Source organism: Phyllobates terribilis, unplaced genomic scaffold (assembly GCF_046119375.1).
Source record: "Phyllobates terribilis strain yellow unplaced genomic scaffold, ASM4611937v1 Scaffold_25__1_contigs__length_18738178, whole genome shotgun sequence".
NCBI lineage: Eukaryota > Metazoa > Chordata > Amphibia > Anura > Dendrobatidae > Phyllobates > Phyllobates terribilis.
In genome coordinates, this window is record NW_027362785.1 from 10,765,862 (window position 1) to 10,787,493 (window position 21,632).

Sequence of the window (21,632 nt, forward strand, 5' to 3'; positions counted from 1 at the left end):
TATCACACAGGATAGGATTAGATACACGGCTCACCAGACAGTATCACACAGGATAGGATTAGATACACGGATCAGCAGACAGTATCACACAGGAGAGGATTAGATACACGGATCAGCAGACAGTATCACACAGGATAGGATTAGATACACGGCTCACCAGACAGTATCACACAGGATAGGATTAGATACACGGATCAGCAGACAGTATCACACAGGAGAGGATTAGATACACGGCTCACCAGACAGTATCACACAGGATAGGATTAGATACACGGATCAGCAGACAGTATCACACAGGAGAGGATTAGATACACGGATCAGCAGACAGTATCACACAGGAGAGGATTAGATACGTGGGTCACCAGACAGTATCACACAGGAGAGGATTAGATACACGGCTCACCAGACAGTATCACACAGGATAGGATTAGATACACGGATCAGCAGACAGTATCACACAGGAGAGGATTAGATACACGGCTCAGCAGACAGTATCACACAGGAGAGGATTAGATACACGGCTCAGCAGTCAGTATCACACAGGAGAGGATTAGATACACGGCTCAGCAGACAGTATCACACATGATAGGATTAGATACACGGCTCAGCAGACAGTATCACACAGGAGAGGATTAGATACACGGCTCACCAGACAGTATCACACAGGATAGGATTAGATACACGGATCAGCAGACAGTATCACACAGGAGAGGATTAGATACACGGCTCACCAGACAGTATCACACAGGATAGGATTAAATACACGGCTCAGCAGACAGTATCACACAGGAGAGGATTAGATACACGGCTCAGCAGACAGTATCACACAGGAGAGGATTAGATACACGGCTCAGCAGTCAGTATCACACAGGAGAGGATTAGATACACGGCTCAGCAGACAGTATCACACATGATAGGATTAGATACACGGCTCAGCAGACAGTATCACACAGGAGAGGATTAGATACACGGCTCAGCAGACAGTATCACACAGGATAGGATTAGATACGCGGCTCAGCAGAAAGTATCACACAGGATAGGATTAGATACACGGCTCAGCAGAAAGTATCACACAGGAGAGGATTAGATACACGGCTCAGCAGACAGTATCACACAGGAGAGGATTAGCTACACGGCTCAGCAGACAGTATCACACAGGATAGGATTAGATACACGGCTCAGCAGAAAGTATCACACAGGAGAGGATTAGATACACGGCTCAGAAGAAAGAATCACTCAGGATAGGATTAGCTACACGGCTCAGAAGAAAGAATCACTCAGGATAGGATTAGATACGCGGCTCAGCAGAAAGAATCACACAGGATAGGATTAGATACGCGGCTCAGAAGAAAGAATCACTCAGGATAGGATTAGATACGCGGCTCAGCAGAAAGTATCACACAGGATAGGATTAGATACACGGCTCAGCAGAAAGTATCACACAGGAGAGGATTAGATACACAGCTCAGCAGACAGTATCACACAGGAGAGGATTAGATACACGGCTCAGCAGACAGTATCACACAGGATAGGATTAGATACACGGCTCAGCAGACAGTATCACACAGGAGAGGATTAGATACACGGCTCAGCAGACAGTATCACACAGGATAGGATTAGATACGCGGCTCAGCAGAAAGTATCACACAGGATAGGATTAGATACACGGCTCAGCAGAAAGTATCACACAGGAGAGGATTAGATACACGGCTCAGCAGACAGTATCACACAGGAGAGGATTAGCTACACGGCTCAGCAGACAGTATCACACAGGATAGGATTAGATACACGGCTCAGCAGAAAGTATCACACAGGATAGGATTAGATACACGGCTCAGCAGACAGTATCACACAGGATAGGATTAGATACACGGCTCAGCAGACAGTATCACACAGGAGAGGATTAGATACACGGCTCAGCAGACAGTATCACACAGGAGAGGATTAGATACACGGCTCAGAAGAAAGAATCACTCAGGATAGGATTAGATACGCGGCTCAGCAGAAAGAATCACACAGGATAGGATTAGATACGCGGCTCAGAAGAAAGAATCACTCAGGATAGGATTAGATACGCGGCTCAGCAGAAAGTATCACACAGGATAGGATTAGATACACGGCTCAGCAGAAAGTATCACACAGGAGAGGATTAGCTACACGGCTCAGCAGACAGTATCACACAGGATAGGATTAGATACACGGCTCAGCAGACAGTATCACACAGGATAGGATTAGATACACGGCTCAGCAGACAGTATCACACAGGAGAGGATTAGATACACGGCTCAGCAGACAGTATCACACAGGAGAGGATTAGATACACGGCTCAGCAGACAGTATCACACAGGAGAGGATTAGATACACGGCTCAGCAGACAGTATCACACAGGAGAGGATTAGATACGCGGCTCAGCAGAAAGTATCACACAGGATAGGATTAGATACACGGCTCAGCAGAAAGTATCACACAGGAGAGGATTAGCTACACGGCTCAGCAGACAGTATCACACAGGATAGGATTAGATACACGGCTCAGCAGACAGTATCACACAGGATAGGATTAGATACACAGCTCAGCAGTCAGTATCACACAGGATAGGATTAGATACACAGCTCAGCAGACAGTATCACCCAGGATAGGATTAGATACACGGCTCAGCAGTCAGTATCACACAGAATAGGATTAGATACACGGCTCAGCAGTCAGTATCACACAGGATAGGATTAGATACACGGCTCAGTAGACAGTATCACACAGGATAGGATTAGATACACGGCTCATCAGACAGTATCACACAGGATAGGATTAGATACACGGCTCAGCAGACAGTATCACACAGGATAGGATTAGATACACGGCTCAGCAGTCAGTATCACCCAGGATAGGATTAGATACACGGTTCAGCAGACAGTATCACATAGGAGAGGATTAGATACACGGCTCAGCAGACAGCATCACAAAGGAGAGGATTAGATACACGGCTCAGCAGTCAGTATCACACACGAGAGGATTAGATACACGGCTCAGCAGAAAGTATCACACAGGATGGGATTAGATACACGGCTCAGCAGACAGTATCACACAGGAGAGGATTAGATACACGGCTCAGCAGACAGTATCACACAGGAGAGGATTAGATACACGGCTCAGCAGACAGTATCACACAGGAGAGGATTAGATACACGGCTCAGCAGACAGTATCACACAGGAGAGGATTAGATACGCGGCTCAGCAGAAAGTATCACACAGGATAGGATTAGATACACGGCTCAGCAGAAAGTATCACACAGGAGAGGATTAGCTACACGGCTCAGCAGTCAGTATCACACAGGATAGGATTAGATACACGGCTCAGCAGACAGTATCACACAGGAGAGGATTAGATACACGGCTCAGCAGACAGTATCACACAGGAGAGGATTAGATACACGGCTCAGCAGTCAGTATCACACAGGATAGGATTAGATACACAGCTCAGCACACAGTATCACACAGGAGAGTATTAGATACACGGCTCAGCAGACAGTATCACACAGGAGAGGATTAGATACACGGCTCAGCAGACAGTATCTCACAGGATAGGATTAGATACACGGCTCAGCAGACAGTATCACACAGGATAGGATTAGATACACGGCTCAGCAGACAGTATCACACAGGAGAGGATTAGATACACAGCTCAGCAGACAGTATCACACAGGAGAGGATTAGATACACGGCTCAGCAGACAGTATCACACATGATAGGATTAGATACACAGCTCAGCAGTCAGTATCACACAGGAGAGGATTAGATACACGGCTCAGCAGTCAGTATCACACAGGAGAGGATTAGATACACGGCTCAGCAGACAGTATCACACATGATAGGATTAGATACACGGCTCAGCAGACAGTATCACACAGGAGAGGATTAGATACACAGCTCAGCAGTCAGTATCACACAGGAGAGGATTAGATACACGGCTCAGCAGACAGTATCACACATGATAGGATTAGATACACGGCTCAGCAGACAGTATCACACAGGAAAGGATTAGATACACGGCTCAGCAGACAGTATCACACAGGAGAGGATTAGATACACGGCTCACCAGACAGTATCACACAGGATAGGATTAGATACACGGATCAGCAGACAGTATCACACAGGAGAGGATTAGATACACGGCTCAGCAGACAGTATCACACAGGAGAGGATTAGATACACGGCTCAGCAGTCAGTATCACACAGGAGAGGATTAGATACACGGCTCAGCAGACAGTATCACACATGGTAGGATTAGATACACGGCTCAGCAGACAGTATCACACAGGAGAGGATTAGATACACGGCTCACCAGACAGTATCACACAGGATAGGATTAGATACACGGATCAGCAGACAGTATCACACAGGAGAGGATTAGATACACGGCTCACCAGACAGTATCACACAGGATAGGATTAAATACACGGCTCAGCAGACAGTATCACACAGGAGAGGATTAGATACACGGCTCAGCAGACAGTATCACACAGGAGAGGATTAGATACACGGCTCAGCAGTCAGTATCACACAGGAGAGGATTAGATACACGGCTCAGCAGACAGTATCACACATGATAGGATTAGATACACGGCTCAGCAGACAGTATCACACAGGAGAGGATTAGATACACGGCTCAGCAGACAGTATCACACAGGATAGGATTAGATACGCGGCTCAGCAGAAAGTATCACACAGGATAGGATTAGATACACGGCTCAGCAGAAAGTATCACACAGGAGAGGATTAGATACACGGCTCAGCAGACAGTATCACACAGGAGAGGATTAGCTACACGGCTCAGCAGACAGTATCACACAGGATAGGATTAGATACACGGCTCAGCAGAAAGTATCACACAGGAGAGGATTAGATACACGGCTCAGAAGAAAGAATCACTCAGGATAGGATTAGCTACACGGCTCAGAAGAAAGAATCACTCAGGATAGGATTAGATACGCGGCTCAGCAGAAAGAATCACACAGGATAGGATTAGATACGCGGCTCAGAAGAAAGAATCACTCAGGATAGGATTAGATACGCGGCTCAGCAGAAAGTATCACACAGGATAGGATTAGATACACGGATCAGCAGACAGTATCACACAGGATAGGATTAGATACACGGCTCAGCAGACAGTATCACACAGGAGAGGATTAGATACACGGCTCAGCAGACAGTATCACACAGGAGAGGATTAGATACACGGCTCAGCAGACAGTATCACACAGGAGAGGATTAGATACGCGGCTCAGCAGAAAGTATCACACAGGATAGGATTAGATACACGGCTCAGCAGAAAGTATCACACAGGAGAGGATTAGATACACGGCTCAGCAGACAGTATCACACAGGATAGGATTAGATACACAGCTCAGCAGAAAGTATCACACAGGAGAGGATTAGATACACGGCTCAGCAGACAGTATCACACAGGAGAGGATTAGATACACGGCTCAGCAGACAGTATCACACAGGATAGGATTAGATACACGGCTCAGCAGACAGTATCACACAGGATAGGATTAGATACACAGCTCAGCAGTCAGTATCACACAGGATAGGATTAGATACACAGCTCAGCAGACAGTATCACCCAGGATAGGATTAGATACACGGCTCAGCAGTCAGTATCACACAGGATAGGATTAGATACATGGCTCAGCATTCAGTATCACACAGGATAGGATTAGATACACGGCTCAGTAGACAGTATCACACAGGATAGGATTAGATACACGGCTCATCAGACAGTATCACACAGGATAGGATTAGATACACGGCTCAGCAGACAGTATCACACAGGAGAGGATTAGATACACGGCTCAGCAGACAGTATCACACAGGAGAGGATTAGATACACGGCTCAGCAGATAGTATCACACAGGAGAGGATTAGATACACGGCTCAGCAGTCAGTATCACACAGGATAGGATTAGATACATGGCTCAGCATTCAGTATCACACAGGATAGGATTAGATACACGGCTCAGTAGACAGTATCACACAGGATAGGATTAGATACACGGCTCATCAGACAGTATCACACAGGATAGGATTAGATACACGGTTCAGCAGACAGTATCACATAGGAGAGGATTAGATACACGGCTCAGCAGACAGCATCACACAGGAGAGGATTAGATACACGGCTCAGCAGACAGTATCACACAGGAGAGGATTAGATACACAGCTCAGCAGTCAGTATCACACAGGAGAGGATTAGATACACGGCTCAGCAGTCAGTATCACACAGGAGAGGATTAGATACACGGCTCAGCAGAAAGTATCACACAGGATGGGATTAGATACACGGCTCATCAGACAGTATCACACAAGATAGAATTACATAGACGGCTCAGCAGACAGTATCACACAAGATAGGATTAGATACACAGCTCAGCAGACAGTATCACACAGGAGAGGATTAGATACACGGCTCAGCAGACAGTATCACACAGGAGAGGATTAGATACACGGCTCAGCAGTCAGTATCACACAGGAGAGGATTAGATTCACGGCTCAGCAGACAGTATCACACAGGAGAGGATTAGATACATGGCTCAGCAGACAGTATCACACAGGATAGGATTAGATACACGGCTCAGCAGAAAGTATCACACAGGAGAGGATTAGATACACGGCACAGCAGACAGTATCACAGAGGATAGGATTAGATACACGGCTCAGCAGTCAGTATCACACAGGATAGGATTAGATACACGGCTCAGCAGACAGTATCACACAGGAGAGGATTAGATACACGGCTCAGCAGACAGTATCACACAGGATAGGATTAGATACACGGCTCAGCAGAAAGTATCACACAGGAGAGGATTAGATACACGGCACAGCAGACAGTATCACAGAGGATAGGATTAGATACACGGCTCAGCAGTCAGTATCACACAGGATAGGATTAGATACACGGCTCAGCAGACAGTATCACACAGGAGAGGATTAGATACACGGCTCAGCAGACAGTATCACACAGGAGAGGATTAGATACACGGCTCAGCAGAAAGTATCACACAGGATAGGATTAGATACACGGCTCAGCAGACAGTATCACACAGGATAGGATTAGATACACAGCTCAGTAGACAGTATCACACAGGATAGGATTAGATACACCGCTCAGCAGACAGTATCACACAGGATAGGATTAGATACGCGGCTCAGCAGAAAGTATCACACAGGAGAGGATTAGATACACGGCTCAGCAGACAGTATCACACAGGATAGGATTAGATACACGGCTCAGCAGACAGTATCACACAGGATAGGATTAGATACACAGCTCAGTAGACAGTATCACACAGGATAGGATTAGATACACGGCTCAGCAGTCAGTATCACACAGGATAGGATTAGATACGCGGCTCAGCAGAAAGTATCACACAGGAGAGGATTAGATACGCGGCTCAGCAGTCAGTATCACACAGGATAGGATTAGATACACGGCTCAGCAGACAGTATCACACAGGATAGGATTAGATACGCGGCTCAGCAGAAAGTATCACACAGGATAGGATTAGATAAGCGGCTCAGCAGACAGTATCACACAGGATAGGATTAGATAAGCGGCTCAGCAGACAGTATCACACAGGAGAGGATTAGATACACGGCTCAGCAGACAGTATCACACAGGAGAGGATTAGATACACGGCTCAGCAGACAGTATCACACAGGAGAGGATTAGATACACGGCTCTGTAGTCAGTATCACACAGGAGAGGATTAGATACACGGCTCAGCAGACAGTATCACACAGGATAGGATTAGATACACGGCTCAGCAGAAAGTATCACACAGGAGAGGATTAGATACACAGCTCAGCAGTCAGTATCACACAGGATAGGATTAGATACACGGCTCAGCAGACAGTATCACACAGGAGAGGATTAGATACACGGCTCAGCAGACAGTATCACACAGGAGAGGATTAGATACACGGCTCAGCAGAAAGTATCACACAGGAGAGGATTAGATACACGGCTCAGCAGTCAGTATCACAAAGGAGAGGATTAGATACACGGCTCAGCAGACAGTATCACACAGGAGAGGATTAGATACACGGCTCAGCAGACAGTATCACACAGGAGAGGATTAGATACATGGCTCAGCAGACAGTATCACACAGGATAGGATTAGATACACGGCTCAGCAGAAAGTATCACACAGGAGAGGATTAGATACATGGCTCAGCAGACAGTATCACACAGGATAGGATTAGATACACGGCTCAGCAGTCAGTATCACAAAGGAGAGGATTAGATACACGGCTCAGCAGACAGTATCACACAGGAGAGGATTAGATACACGGCTCAGCAGACAGTATCACACAGGATAGGATTAGATACATGGCTCAGCAGACAGTATCACACAGGATAGGATTAGATACACGGTTCAGCAGTCAGTATCACACAGGAGAGGATTAGATACACGGCTCAGCAGACAGTATCACACAGGAGAGGATTAGATACACGGCTCAGCAGACAGTATCACACAGGAGAGGATTAGATACACGGCTCAGCAGACAGTATCACACAGGAGAGGATTAGATACACGGCTCAGCAGACAGTATTACACAGGATAGGATTAGATACACGGCTCAGCAGTCAGTATCACACAGGATAGGATTAGATACACGGCTCAGCAGACAGTATCACACAGGATAGGATTAGATACACGGCTCAGCAGTCAGTATCACACAGGAGAGGATTAGATACACGGCTCAGCAGACAGCATCACACAGGATAGGATTAGATACACGGCTCAGCAGACAGTATCACACAGGAGAGGATAAGATACACGGCTCAGCAGTCAGTATCACACAGGATGGGATTAGATACACGGCTCAGCAGTCAGTATCACACAGGAGAGGATTAGATACACGGTTCAGCAGTCAGTATCACACAGGAGAGGATTAGATACACGGCTCAGCAGACAGTATCACACAGGATAGGATTACATACACGGCTCAGCAGACAGTATCACAAAGGATAGGATTAGATACACGGCTCAGCAGTCAGTATCACACAGGATAGGATTTGACACATGTCTCAGCAGTCAGTATCACACAGGATAGGATTAGATACACGGCTCAGCACACGGTATCACACAGGAGAGGATTGGATACACGGCTCAGCAGACAGTATCACACAGGATAGGATTAGATACACGGCTCAGCAGTCAGTATCACACAGGAGAGGATTAGATACACGGCTCTGCAGTCAGTGTCACACAGGAAAGGATTAGATACACAGCTCAGCAGACAGTATCACACAGGATAGGATTAGATACACGGCTCAGCAGACAGTATCACACAGGATAGGATTAGATACATGGCTCAGCAGACAGTATCACACCGGAGAGGATTAGATACACGGCTCAGCAGTCAGTATCACACAGGAGAAGATTAGATACACGGCTCAGCAGTCAGTATCACACAGGATAGGATTAGATACACGGCTCAGCAGACAGTATCACACAGGATAGGATTAGATTCACGGCTCAGCAGTCAGTATCACACAGGATAGGATTAGATACACGGCTCAGCAGACAGTATCACACAGGAGAGGATTAGATACACGGCTCAGCAGTCAGTATCACACAGGATAGGATTAGATACACGGCTCAGCAGACAGTATCACAGAGGATAGGATTAGATACACAGCTCAGCAGACAGTATCACACAGGATAGGATTAGATAGACAGCTCAGCAGACAGTATCACACAGGATAGGATTAGATACACGGCTCAGCAGACAGTATCACACAGGAGAGGATTAGATACACGGCTCTGTAGTCAGTATCACACAGGAGAGGATTAGATACACAGCTCAGCAGACAGTATCACACAGGATAGGATTAGATACACGGCTCAGCAGACAGTATCACACAGGAGAGGATTAGATACATGGCTCAGCAGACAGTATCACACCGGAGAGGATTAGATACACGGCTCAGCAGTCAGTATCACACAGGAGAAGATTAGATACACGGCTCAGCAGTCAGTATCACACAGGTTAGGATTAGATACACAGCTCAGCAGACAGTATCACACAGGAGAGGATTAGATACACAGCTCAGCAGTCAGTATCACACAGGAGAGGATTAGATACACGGCTCAGCAGACAGTATCACACAGGAGAGGATTAGATACACGGCTCAGCAGTCAGTATCACACAGGAGAGGATTAGATACACGGCTCAGCAGTCAGTATCACACAGGAGAGGATTAGATACACGGCTCAGCAGACAGTATCACACAGGATAGGATTAGATACACAGCTCAGCAGACAGTATCACACAGGATAGGATTAGATACACGGCTCAGCAGACAGTATCACACAGGATAGGATTAGATACACGGCTCAGCAGACAGTATCACACAGGATAGGATTAGATACGCGGCTCAGCAGTCAGTATCACACAGGATAGGATTAGATACGCGGCTCAGCAGAAAGTATTAAACAGGATAGGATTAGATACGCGGCTCAGCAGTCAGTATCACACAGGAGAGGATTAGATACACGGCTCATCAGAAAGTATCACACAGGATAGGATTAGATACACGGCTCAGCAGACAGTATCACACAGGATAGGATTAGATACACGGCTGAGCAGACAGTATCACACAGGATAGGATTAGATACGCGGCTCAGCAGTCAGTATCACACAGGATAGGATTCGATACGCGGCTCAGCAGAAAGTATCACACAGGATAGGATTAGATACGCGGCTCAGAAGAAAGAATCACTCAGGATAGGATTAGATACGCGGCTCAGCAGTCAGTATCACACAGGATAGGATTAGATACACGGCTCTGTAGTCAGTATCACACAGGAGAGGATTAGATACACAGCTCAGCAGACAGTATCACACAGGATAGGATTAGATAGACAGCTCAGCAGACAGTATCACACAGGATAGGATTAGATACACGGCTCAGCAGACAGTATCACACAGGAGAGGATTAGATACACGGCTCTGTAGTCAGTATCACACAGGAGAGGATTAGATACACAGCTCAGCAGACAGTATCACACAGGATAGGATTAGATACACGGCTCAGCAGACAGTATCACACAGGAGAGGATTAGATACATGGCTCAGCAGACAGTATCACACCGGAGAGGATTAGATACACGGCTCAGCAGTCAGTATCACACAGGAGAAGATTAGATACACGGCTCAGCAGTCAGTATCACACAGGTTAGGATTAGATACACAGCTCAGCAGACAGTATCACACAGGAGAGGATTAGATACACAGCTCAGCAGTCAGTATCACACAGGAGAGGATTAGATACACGGCTCAGCAGACAGTATCACACAGGAGAGGATTAGATACACGGCTCAGCAGTCAGTATCACACAGGAGAGGATTAGATACACGGCTCAGCAGTCAGTATCACACAGGAGAGGATTAGATACACGGCTCAGCAGACAGTATCACACAGGATAGGATTAGATACACAGCTCAGCAGACAGTATCACACAGGATAGGATTAGATACACGGCTCAGCAGACAGTATCACACAGGATAGGATTAGATACACGGCTCAGCAGACAGTATCACACAGGATAGGATTAGATACGCGGCTCAGCAGAAAGTATTAAACAGGATAGGATTAGATACGCGGCTCAGCAGTCAGTATCACACAGGAGAGGATTAGATACACGGCTCATCAGAAAGTATCACACAGGATAGGATTAGATACACGGCTCAGCAGACAGTATCACACAGGATAGGATTAGATACACGGCTGAGCAGACAGTATCACACAGGATAGGATTAGATACGCGGCTCAGCAGTCAGTATCACACAGGATAGGATTAGATACGCGGCTCAGCAGAAAGTATCACACAGGATAGGATTAGATACGCGGCTCAGAAGAAAGAATCACTCAGGATAGGATTAGATACGCGGCTCAGCAGTCAGTATCACACAGGATAGGATTAGATACACAGCTCAGCAGACAGTATCACACAGGAGAGGATTAGATACACAGCTCAGCAGTCAGTATCACACAGGAGAGGATTAGATACACGGCTCAGCAGACAGTATCACACAGGAGAGGATTAGATACACGGCTCAGCAGTCAGGATCACACAGGAGAGGATTAGATACACGGCTCAGCAGTCAGTATCACACAGGAGAGGATTAGATACACGGCTCAGCAGAAAGAATCACACAGGATAGGATTAGATACACGGCTCAGCAGACAGTATCACACAGGAGAGGATTAGATACACGGCTCAGCAGACAGTATCACACAGGAGAGGATTAGATACACGGCTCAGCAGACAGTATCACACAGGATAGGATTAGATACACGGCTCAGCAGACAGTATCACACAGGATAGGATTAGATTCACGGCTCAGCAGACAGTATCACACAGGAGAGGATTAGATACACGGCTCAGCAGACAGTATCACACAGGACAGGATTAGATACACGGCTCAGCAGAAAGTATCACACAGGAGAGGATTAGATACATGGCTCAGCAGACAGTATCACACAGGACAGGATTAGATACACGGCTCAGCAGAAAGTATCACACAGGAGAGGATTAGATACACGGCACAGCAGACAGTATCACAGAGGATAGGATTAGATACACGGCTCAGCAGTCAGTATCACACAGGATAGGATTAGATACACGGCTCAGCAGACAGTATCACACAGGAGAGGATTAGATACACGGCTCAGCAGACAGTATCACACAGGAGAGGATTAGATACACGGCTCAGCAGAAAGTATCACACAGGATAGGATTAGATACACGGCTCAGCAGACAGTATCACACAGGATAGGATTAGATACACAGCTCAGTAGACAGTATCACACAGGATAGGATTAGATACACCGCTCAGCAGACAGTATCACACAGGATAGGATTAGATACACGGCTCAGCAGTCAGTATCACACAGGATAGGATTAGATACGCGGCTCAGCAGAAAGTATCACACAGGAGAGGATTAGATATACGTCTCAGCAGTCAGTATCACACAGGAGAGGATTAGATACATGGCTCAGCAGTCAGTATCACACAGGATAGGATTAGATACACGGCTCAGCAGAAAGTATCACACAGGAGAGGATTAGATACACAGCTCAGCAGTCAGTATCACACAGGATAGGATTAGATACACGGCTCAGCAGACAGTATCACACAGGAGAGGATTAGATACACGGCTCAGCAGACAGTATCACACAGGAGAGGATTAGATACACGGCTCAGCAGAAAGTATCACACAGGAGAGGATTAGATACACGGCTCAGCAGTCAGTATCACACAGGAGAGGATTAGATACACGGCTCAGCAGACAGTATCACACAGGAGAGGATTAGATACACGGCTCAGCAGACAGTATCACACAGGACAGGATTAGATACACGGCTCAGCAGTCAGTATCACACAGGATAGGATTAGATACACGGCTCAGCAGACAGTATCACACAGGAGAGGATTAGATACACGGCTCAGCAGACAGTATCACACAGGAGAGGATTAGATACACGGCTCAGCAGACAGTATCACACAGGATAGGATTAGATACACGGCTCAGCAGAAAGTATCACACAGGAGAGGATTAGATACACGGCTCAGCAGTCAGTATCACACAGGAGAGGATTAGATACACGGCTCAGCAGACAGTATCACACAGGAGAGGATTAGATACACGGCTCAGCAGACAGTATCACACAGGAGAGGATTAGATACACGGCTCAGCAGACAGTATCACACAGGAGAGGATTAGATACACGGCTCAGCAGACAGTATTACACAGGATAGGATTAGATACACGGCTCAGCAGTCAGTATCACACAGGATAGGATTAGATACACGGCTCAGCAGACAGTATCACACAGGATAGGATTAGATACACGGCTCAGCAGTCAGTATCACACAGGAGAGGATTAGATACACGGCTCAGCAGACAGCATCACACAGGATAGGATTAGATACACGGCTCAGCAGACAGTATCACACAGGAGAGGATAAGATACACGGCTCAGCAGTCAGTATCACACAGGATGGGATTAGATACACGGCTCAGCAGTCAGTATCACACAGGAGAGGATTAGATACACGGTTCAGCAGTCAGCATCACACAGGAGAGGATTAGATACACGGCTCAGCATTCAGTATCACACAGGAGAGGATTAGATACACGGCTCAGCAGACAGTATCACACAGGATAGGATTAGATACACGGCTCAGCAGACAGTATCACAAAGGATAGGATTAGATACACGGCTCAGCAGTCAGTATCACACAGGATAGGATTTGACACATGGCTCAGCAGTCAGTATCACACAGGATAGGATTAGATACACGGCTCAGCACACGGTATCACACAGGAGAGGATTGGATACACGGCTCAGCAGACAGTATCACACAGGATAGGATTAGATACACGGCTCAGCAGTCAGTATCACACAGGAGAGGATTAGATACACGGCTCAGCAGACTGTATCACACAGGAGAGGATTAGATACACGGCTCAGCATACAGTATCACACAGGATAGGATTAGATACACGGCTCAGCAGACAGTATCACACAGGATAGGATTAGATACATGGCTCAGCAGACAGTATCACACAGGATAGGATTAGATACATGGCTCTGCAGTCAGTGTCACACAGGAAAGGATTAGATACACAGCTCAGCAGACAGTATCACACAGGATAGGATTAGATACACGGCTCAGCAGACAGTATCACACAGGATAGGATTAGATACATGGCTCAGCAGACAGTATCACACCGGAGAGGATTAGATACACGGCTCAGCAGTCAGTATCACACAGGAGAAGATTAGATACACGGCTCAGCAGTCAGTATCACACAGGATAGGATTAGATACACGGCTCAGCAGACAGTATCACACAGGATAGGATTAGATTCACGGCTCAGCAGTCAGTATCACACAGGATAGGATTAGATACACGGCTCAGCAGACAGTATCACACAGGAGAGGATTAGATACACGGCTCAGCAGTCAGTATCACACAGGAGAGGATTAGATACACGGCTCTGTAGTCAGTATCACACAGGAGAGGATTAGATACACAGCTCAGCAGACAGTATCACACAGGATAGGATTAGATACACGGCTCAGCAGACAGTATCACACAGGAGAGGATTAGATACATGGCTCAGCAGACAGTATCACACAGGAGAGGATTAGATACATGGCTCAGCAGACAGTATCACACAGGAGAGGATTAGATACACGGCTCTGTAGTCAGTATCACACAGGAGAGGATTAGATACACAGCTCAGCAGTCAGTATCACACAGGAGAGGATTAGATACACGGCTCAGCAGACAGTATCACACAGGAGAGGATTAGATACACGGCTCAGCAGTCAGTATCACACAGGAGAGGATTAGATACACGGCTCAGCAGTCAGTATCACACAGGAGAGGATTAGATACACGGCTCAGCAGACAGTATCACACAGGATAGGATTAGATACACAGCTCAGCAGACAGTATCACACAGGATAGGATTAGATACACGGCTCAGCAGACAGTATCACACAGGATAGGATTAGATACACGGCTCAGCAGACAGTATCACACAGGATAGGATTAGATACGCGGCTCAGCAGTCAGTATCACACAGGATAGGATTAGATACGCGGCTCAGCAGAAAGTATTAAACAGGATAGGATTAGATACGCGGCTCAGAAGAAAGAATCACTCAGGATAGGATTAGATACGCGGCTCAGCAGTCAGTATCACACAGGATAGGATTAGATACACAGCTCAGCAGACAGTATCACACAGGAGAGGATTAGATACACAGCTCAGCAGTCAGTATCACACAGGAGAGGATTAGATACACGGCTCAGCAGACAGTATCACACAGGAGAGGATTAGATACACGGCTCAGCAGTCAGGATCACACAGGAGAGGATTAGATACACGGCTCAGCAGTCAGTATCACACAGGAGAGGATTAGATACACGGCTCAGCAGTCAGTATCACACAGGATAGGATTAGATACACGGCTCAGCAGACAGTATCACACAGGAGAGGATTAGATACACGGCTCAGCAGACAGTATCACACAGGATAGGATTAGATACGCGGCTCAGCAGTCAGTATCACACAGGATAGGATTAGATACGCGGCTCAGCAGAAAGTATTAAACAGGATAGGATTAGATACGCGGCTCAGAAGAAAGAATCACTCAGGATAGGATTAGATACGCGGCTCAGCAGTCAGTATCACACAGGATAGGATTAGATACACAGCTCAGCAGACAGTATCACACAGGAGAGGATTAGATACACAGCTCAGCAGTCAGTATCACACAGGAGAGGATTAGATACACGGCTCAGCAGACAGTATCACACAGGAGAGGATTAGATACACGGCTCAGCAGTCAGGATCACACAGGAGAGGATTAGATACACGGCTCAGCAGTCAGTATCACACAGGAGAGGATTAGATACACGGCTCAGCAGTCAGTATCACACAGGATAGGATTAGATACACGGCTCAGCAGACAGTATCACACAGGAGAGGATTAGATACACGGCTCAGCAGACAGTATCACACAGGAGAGGATTAGATACACGGCTCAGCAGACAGTATCACACAGGATAGGATTAGATACACGGCTCAGCAGACAGTATCACACAGGATAGGATTAGATACACGGCTCAGCAGACAGTATCACACAGGATAGGATTAGATACGCGGCTCAGCAGACAGTATCACACAGGATAGGATTAGATACACGGCTCAGCAGACAGTATCACACAGGATAGGATTAGATACACGGCTCAGTAGACAGTATCACACAGGATAGGATTAGATACGCGGCTCAGCAGTCAGTATCACACAGGATAGGATTAGATACACAGCTCAGCAGAAAGTATCACACAGGATAGGATTAGATACACGGCTCAGCAGACAGTATCACACAGGAGAGGATTAGATACACGGCTCAGCAGAAAGTATCACACAGGATAGGATTAGATACGCGGCTCAGCAGAAAGTATCACACAGGATAGGATTAGATACGCGGCTCAGCAGTCAGTATCACACAGGAGAGGATTAGATACGCGGCTCAGCAGTCAGTATCACACAGGATAGGATTAGATACACGGCTCAGCAGACAGTATCACACAGGAGAGGATTAGATACACGGCTCAGCAGTCAGTATCACACAGGATAGGATTAGATACACGGCTCAGCAGTCAGTATCACACAGGAGAGGATTAGATACGCGGCTCAGCAGTCAGTATCACACAGGATAGGATTAGATACACGGCTCAGCAGTCAGTATCACACAGGATAGGATTAGATACACGGCTCAGCAGACAGTATCACACAGGAGAGGATTAGATACACGGCTCAGCAGTCAGTATCACACAGAATAGGATTAGATACACGGCTCAGCAGACAGTATCACACAGGATAGGATTAGATACACAGCTCAGCAGACAGTATCACACAGGATAGGATTAGATACACGGCTCAGCAGACAGTATCACACAGGAGAGGATTAGATACACGGCTCTGTAGTCAGTATCACACAGGAGAGGATTAGATACACAGCTCAGCAGTCAGTATCACACAGGATAGGATTAGATACACGGCTCAGCAGACAGTATCACACAGGAGAGGATTAGATACATGGCTCAGCAGACAGTATCACACCGGAGAGGATTAGATACACGGCTCAGCAGTCAGTATCACACAGGAGAAGATTAGATACACGGCTCAGCAGTCAGTATCACACAGGTTAGGATTAGATACACGGCTCAGCAGACAGTATCACACAGGAGAGGATTAGATACACGGCTCAGCAGACAGTATCACACAGGAGAGGATTAGATACACGGCTCAGCAGACAGTATCACACAGGAGAGGATTAGATACACGGCTCAGCAGACAGTATCACACAGGAGAGGATTAGATACACAGCTCAGCAGTCAGTATCACACAGGAGAGGATTAGATACGGCTCAGCAGACAGTATCACACAGGAGAGGATTAGATACACGGCTCAGCAGTCAGTATCACACAGGAGAGGATTAGATACACGGCTCAGCAGAAAGTATCACACAGGAGAGGATTAGATACACGGCTCAGCAGTCAGTATCACACAGGAGAGGATTAGATACACGGCTCAGCAGTCAGTATCACACAGGAGAGGATTAGATACACGGCTCAGCAGAAAGTATCACACAGGATAGGATTAGATACACAGCTCAGCAGACAGTATCACACAGGATAGGATTAGATACACGGCTCAGCAGACAGTATCACACAGGATAGGATTAGATACACGGCTCAGCAGACAGTATCACACAGGATAGGATTAGATACGCGGCTCAGCAGTCAGTATCACACAGGATAGGATTAGATACGCGGCTCAGCAGAAAGTATTAAACAGGAGAGGATTAGATACGCGGCTCAGCAGTCAGTATCACACAGGAGAGGATTAGATACACGGCTCAGCAGAAAGTATCACTCAGGATAGGATTAGATACACGGCTCAGCAGACAGTATCACACAGGATAGGATTAGATACACGGCTCAGCAGACAGTATCACACAGGATAGGATTAGATACGCGGCTCAGCAGTCAGTATCACACAGGATAGGATTAGATACGCGGCTCAGCAGAAAGTATCACACAGGATAGGATTAGTTACGCGGCTCAGAAGAAAGAATCACTCAGGATAGGATTAGATACGCGGCTCAATAGTCAGTATCACACAGGATAGGATTAGATACACAGCTCAGCAGACAGTATCACACAGGAGAGGATTAGATACACAGCTCAGCAGTCAGTATCACACAGGAGAGGATTAGATACACGGCTCAGCAGACAGTATCACACAGGAGAGGATTAGATACACGGCTCAGCAGTCAGTATCACACAGGAGAGGATTAGATACACGGCTCAGCAGTCAGTATCACACAGGAGAGGATTAGATACACGGCTCAGCAGAAAGTATCACACAGGATAGGATTAGATACACGGCTCAGCAGACAGTATCACACAGGAGAGGATTAGATACACGGCTCAGCAGACAGTATCACACAGGAGAGGATTAGATACATGGCTCAGCAGACAGTATCACACAGGATAGGATTAGATACACGGCTCAGCAGACAGTATCACACAGGATAGGATTAGATACACGGCTCAGCAGACAGTATCACACAGGATAGGATTAGATACGCGGCTCAGCAGACAGTATCACACAGGATAGGATTAGATACACGGCTCAGCAGACAGTATCACACAGGATAGGATTAGATACGCGGCTCAGCAGTCAGTATCACACAGGATAGGATTAGATACACAGCTCAGCAGAAAGTATCACACAGGATAGGATTAGATACGCGGCTCAGCAGTCAGTATCACACAGGAGAGGATTAGATACACGGCTCAGCAGAAAGTATCACACAGGATAGGATTAGATACGCGGCTCAGCAGAAAGTATCACACAGGATAGGATTAGATACGCGGCTCAGCAGTCAGTATCACACAGGAGAGGATTAGATACGCGGCTCAGCAGTCAGTATCACACAGGATAGGATTAGATACACGGCTCAGCAGACAGTATCACACAGGATAGGATTAGATACGCGGCTCAGCAGAAAGTATCACACAGGATAGGATTAGATACGCGGCTCAGCAGAAAGTATCACACAGGATAGGATTAGATACGCGGCTCAGCAGTCAGTATCACACAGGATAGGATTAGATACACGGCTCAGCAGACAGTATCACACAGGATGGGATTAGATACGCGGCTCAGCAGTCAGTATCACACAGGATAGGATTAGATACACAGCTCAGCAGAAAGTATCACACAGGATAGGATTAGATACGCGGCTCAGCAGTCAGTATCACACAGGAGAGGATTAGATACACGGCTCAGCAGACAGTATCACACAGGATAGGATTAGATACGCGGCTCAGCAGAAAGTATCACACAGGATAGGATTAGATACACGGCTCAGGAGACAGTATCACACAGGATAGGATTAGATACACGGCTCAGCAGTCAGTATCACACAGGAGAGGATTAGATATGCAGCTCAGCAGACAGTATCACACAGGAGAGGATTAGATACATGGCTCAGCAGACAGGATCACACAGGATAGGATTAGATACACGGCTCAGCAGACAGTATCACACAGGAGAGGATTAGATACACGGCTCAGCAGACAGTATCACACAGGAGAGGATTAGATACACGGCTCAGCAGAGAGTATCACACAGGAGAGGATTAGATACACGGCTCAGCAGAAAGTATCACACAGGATAGGATTAGATACACGGCTCAGCAGACAGTATCACACAGGATAGGATTAGATACACGGCTCAGCAGTCAGTATCACACAGGAGAGGATTAGATAAGCGGCTCAGCAGACAGTATCACACAGGAGAGGATTAGATAAGCGGCTCAGCAGACAGTATCACACAGGAGAGGATTAGATACACGGCTCAGCAGACAGTATCAGACAGGAGAGGATTAGATACACAGCTCAGCAGACAGTATCACACAGGAGAGGATTAGATACGCGGCTCAGCAGACAGTATCACACAGGAGAGGATTAGATACACGGCTCAGCAGACAGTATCACACAGGAGAGGATTAGATACACGGCTCAGCAGTCAGTATCACACAGGAGAGGATTAGATACACGGCTCAGGAGAAAGTATTACACAGGATAGGATTAGATACACGGCTCAGCAGACAGTATCACACAGGATAGGATTAGATACACGGCTCAGCAGACAGTATCACACAGGATAGGATTAGATACACGGCTCAGGAGACAGTATCACACAGGATAGGATTAGATACACGGCTCAGCAGTCAGTATCACACAGGAGAGGATTAGATAAGCGGCTCAGCAGACAGTATCACACAGGATAGGATTAGATACACGGCTCAGCAGACAGTATCACACAGGATAGGATTAGATACACGGCTCAGCAGACAGTATCACACAGGAGAGGATTAGATACACGGCTCAGCAGACAGTATCACACAGGAGAGGATTAGATGCGCGGCTCAGCAGACAGTATCACACAGGAGAGGATTAGATACACGGCTCAGCAGACAGTATCACACATGAGAGGATTAGATACACGGCTCAGCAGACAGTATCACACAGGATAGGATTAGATACACGGCTCAGCAGACAGTATCACACAGGAGAGGATTAGATACACGGCTCAGCAGTCAGTATCACACAGGAGAGGATTAGATACACGGCTCAGCGGGAGGGATCACACAGGAGAGGATTAGATACACAGCTCAGCAGACAGTATCACACAGGAGAGGATTAGATACACAGCTCAGCAGACAGTATCACACAGGATAGGATTAGATACACGGCTCAACAGTCAGTATCACACAGGAGAGGATTAGATACACGGCTCAGCAGACAGTATCACACAGGAGAGGATTAGATACACGGCTCAGCAGACAGTATCACACAGGATAGGATTAGATACACGGCTCAGCAGACAGTATCACACAGGATAGGATTAGATACACGGCTCAGCAGACAGTATCACACAGGATAGGATTAGATACAC

General features: G+C 46.8%; 1 protein-coding gene across 2 annotated transcripts in view; it reads left to right on the forward strand.

The window, feature by feature from the left end:
* CUNH17orf58 (chromosome unknown C17orf58 homolog) overlaps positions 1-21,632 on the forward strand; it is a 197,063-nt gene that overhangs the window by 14,662 nt on the left and 160,769 nt on the right. The gene's annotated exons all lie outside the window — the stretch shown is intronic.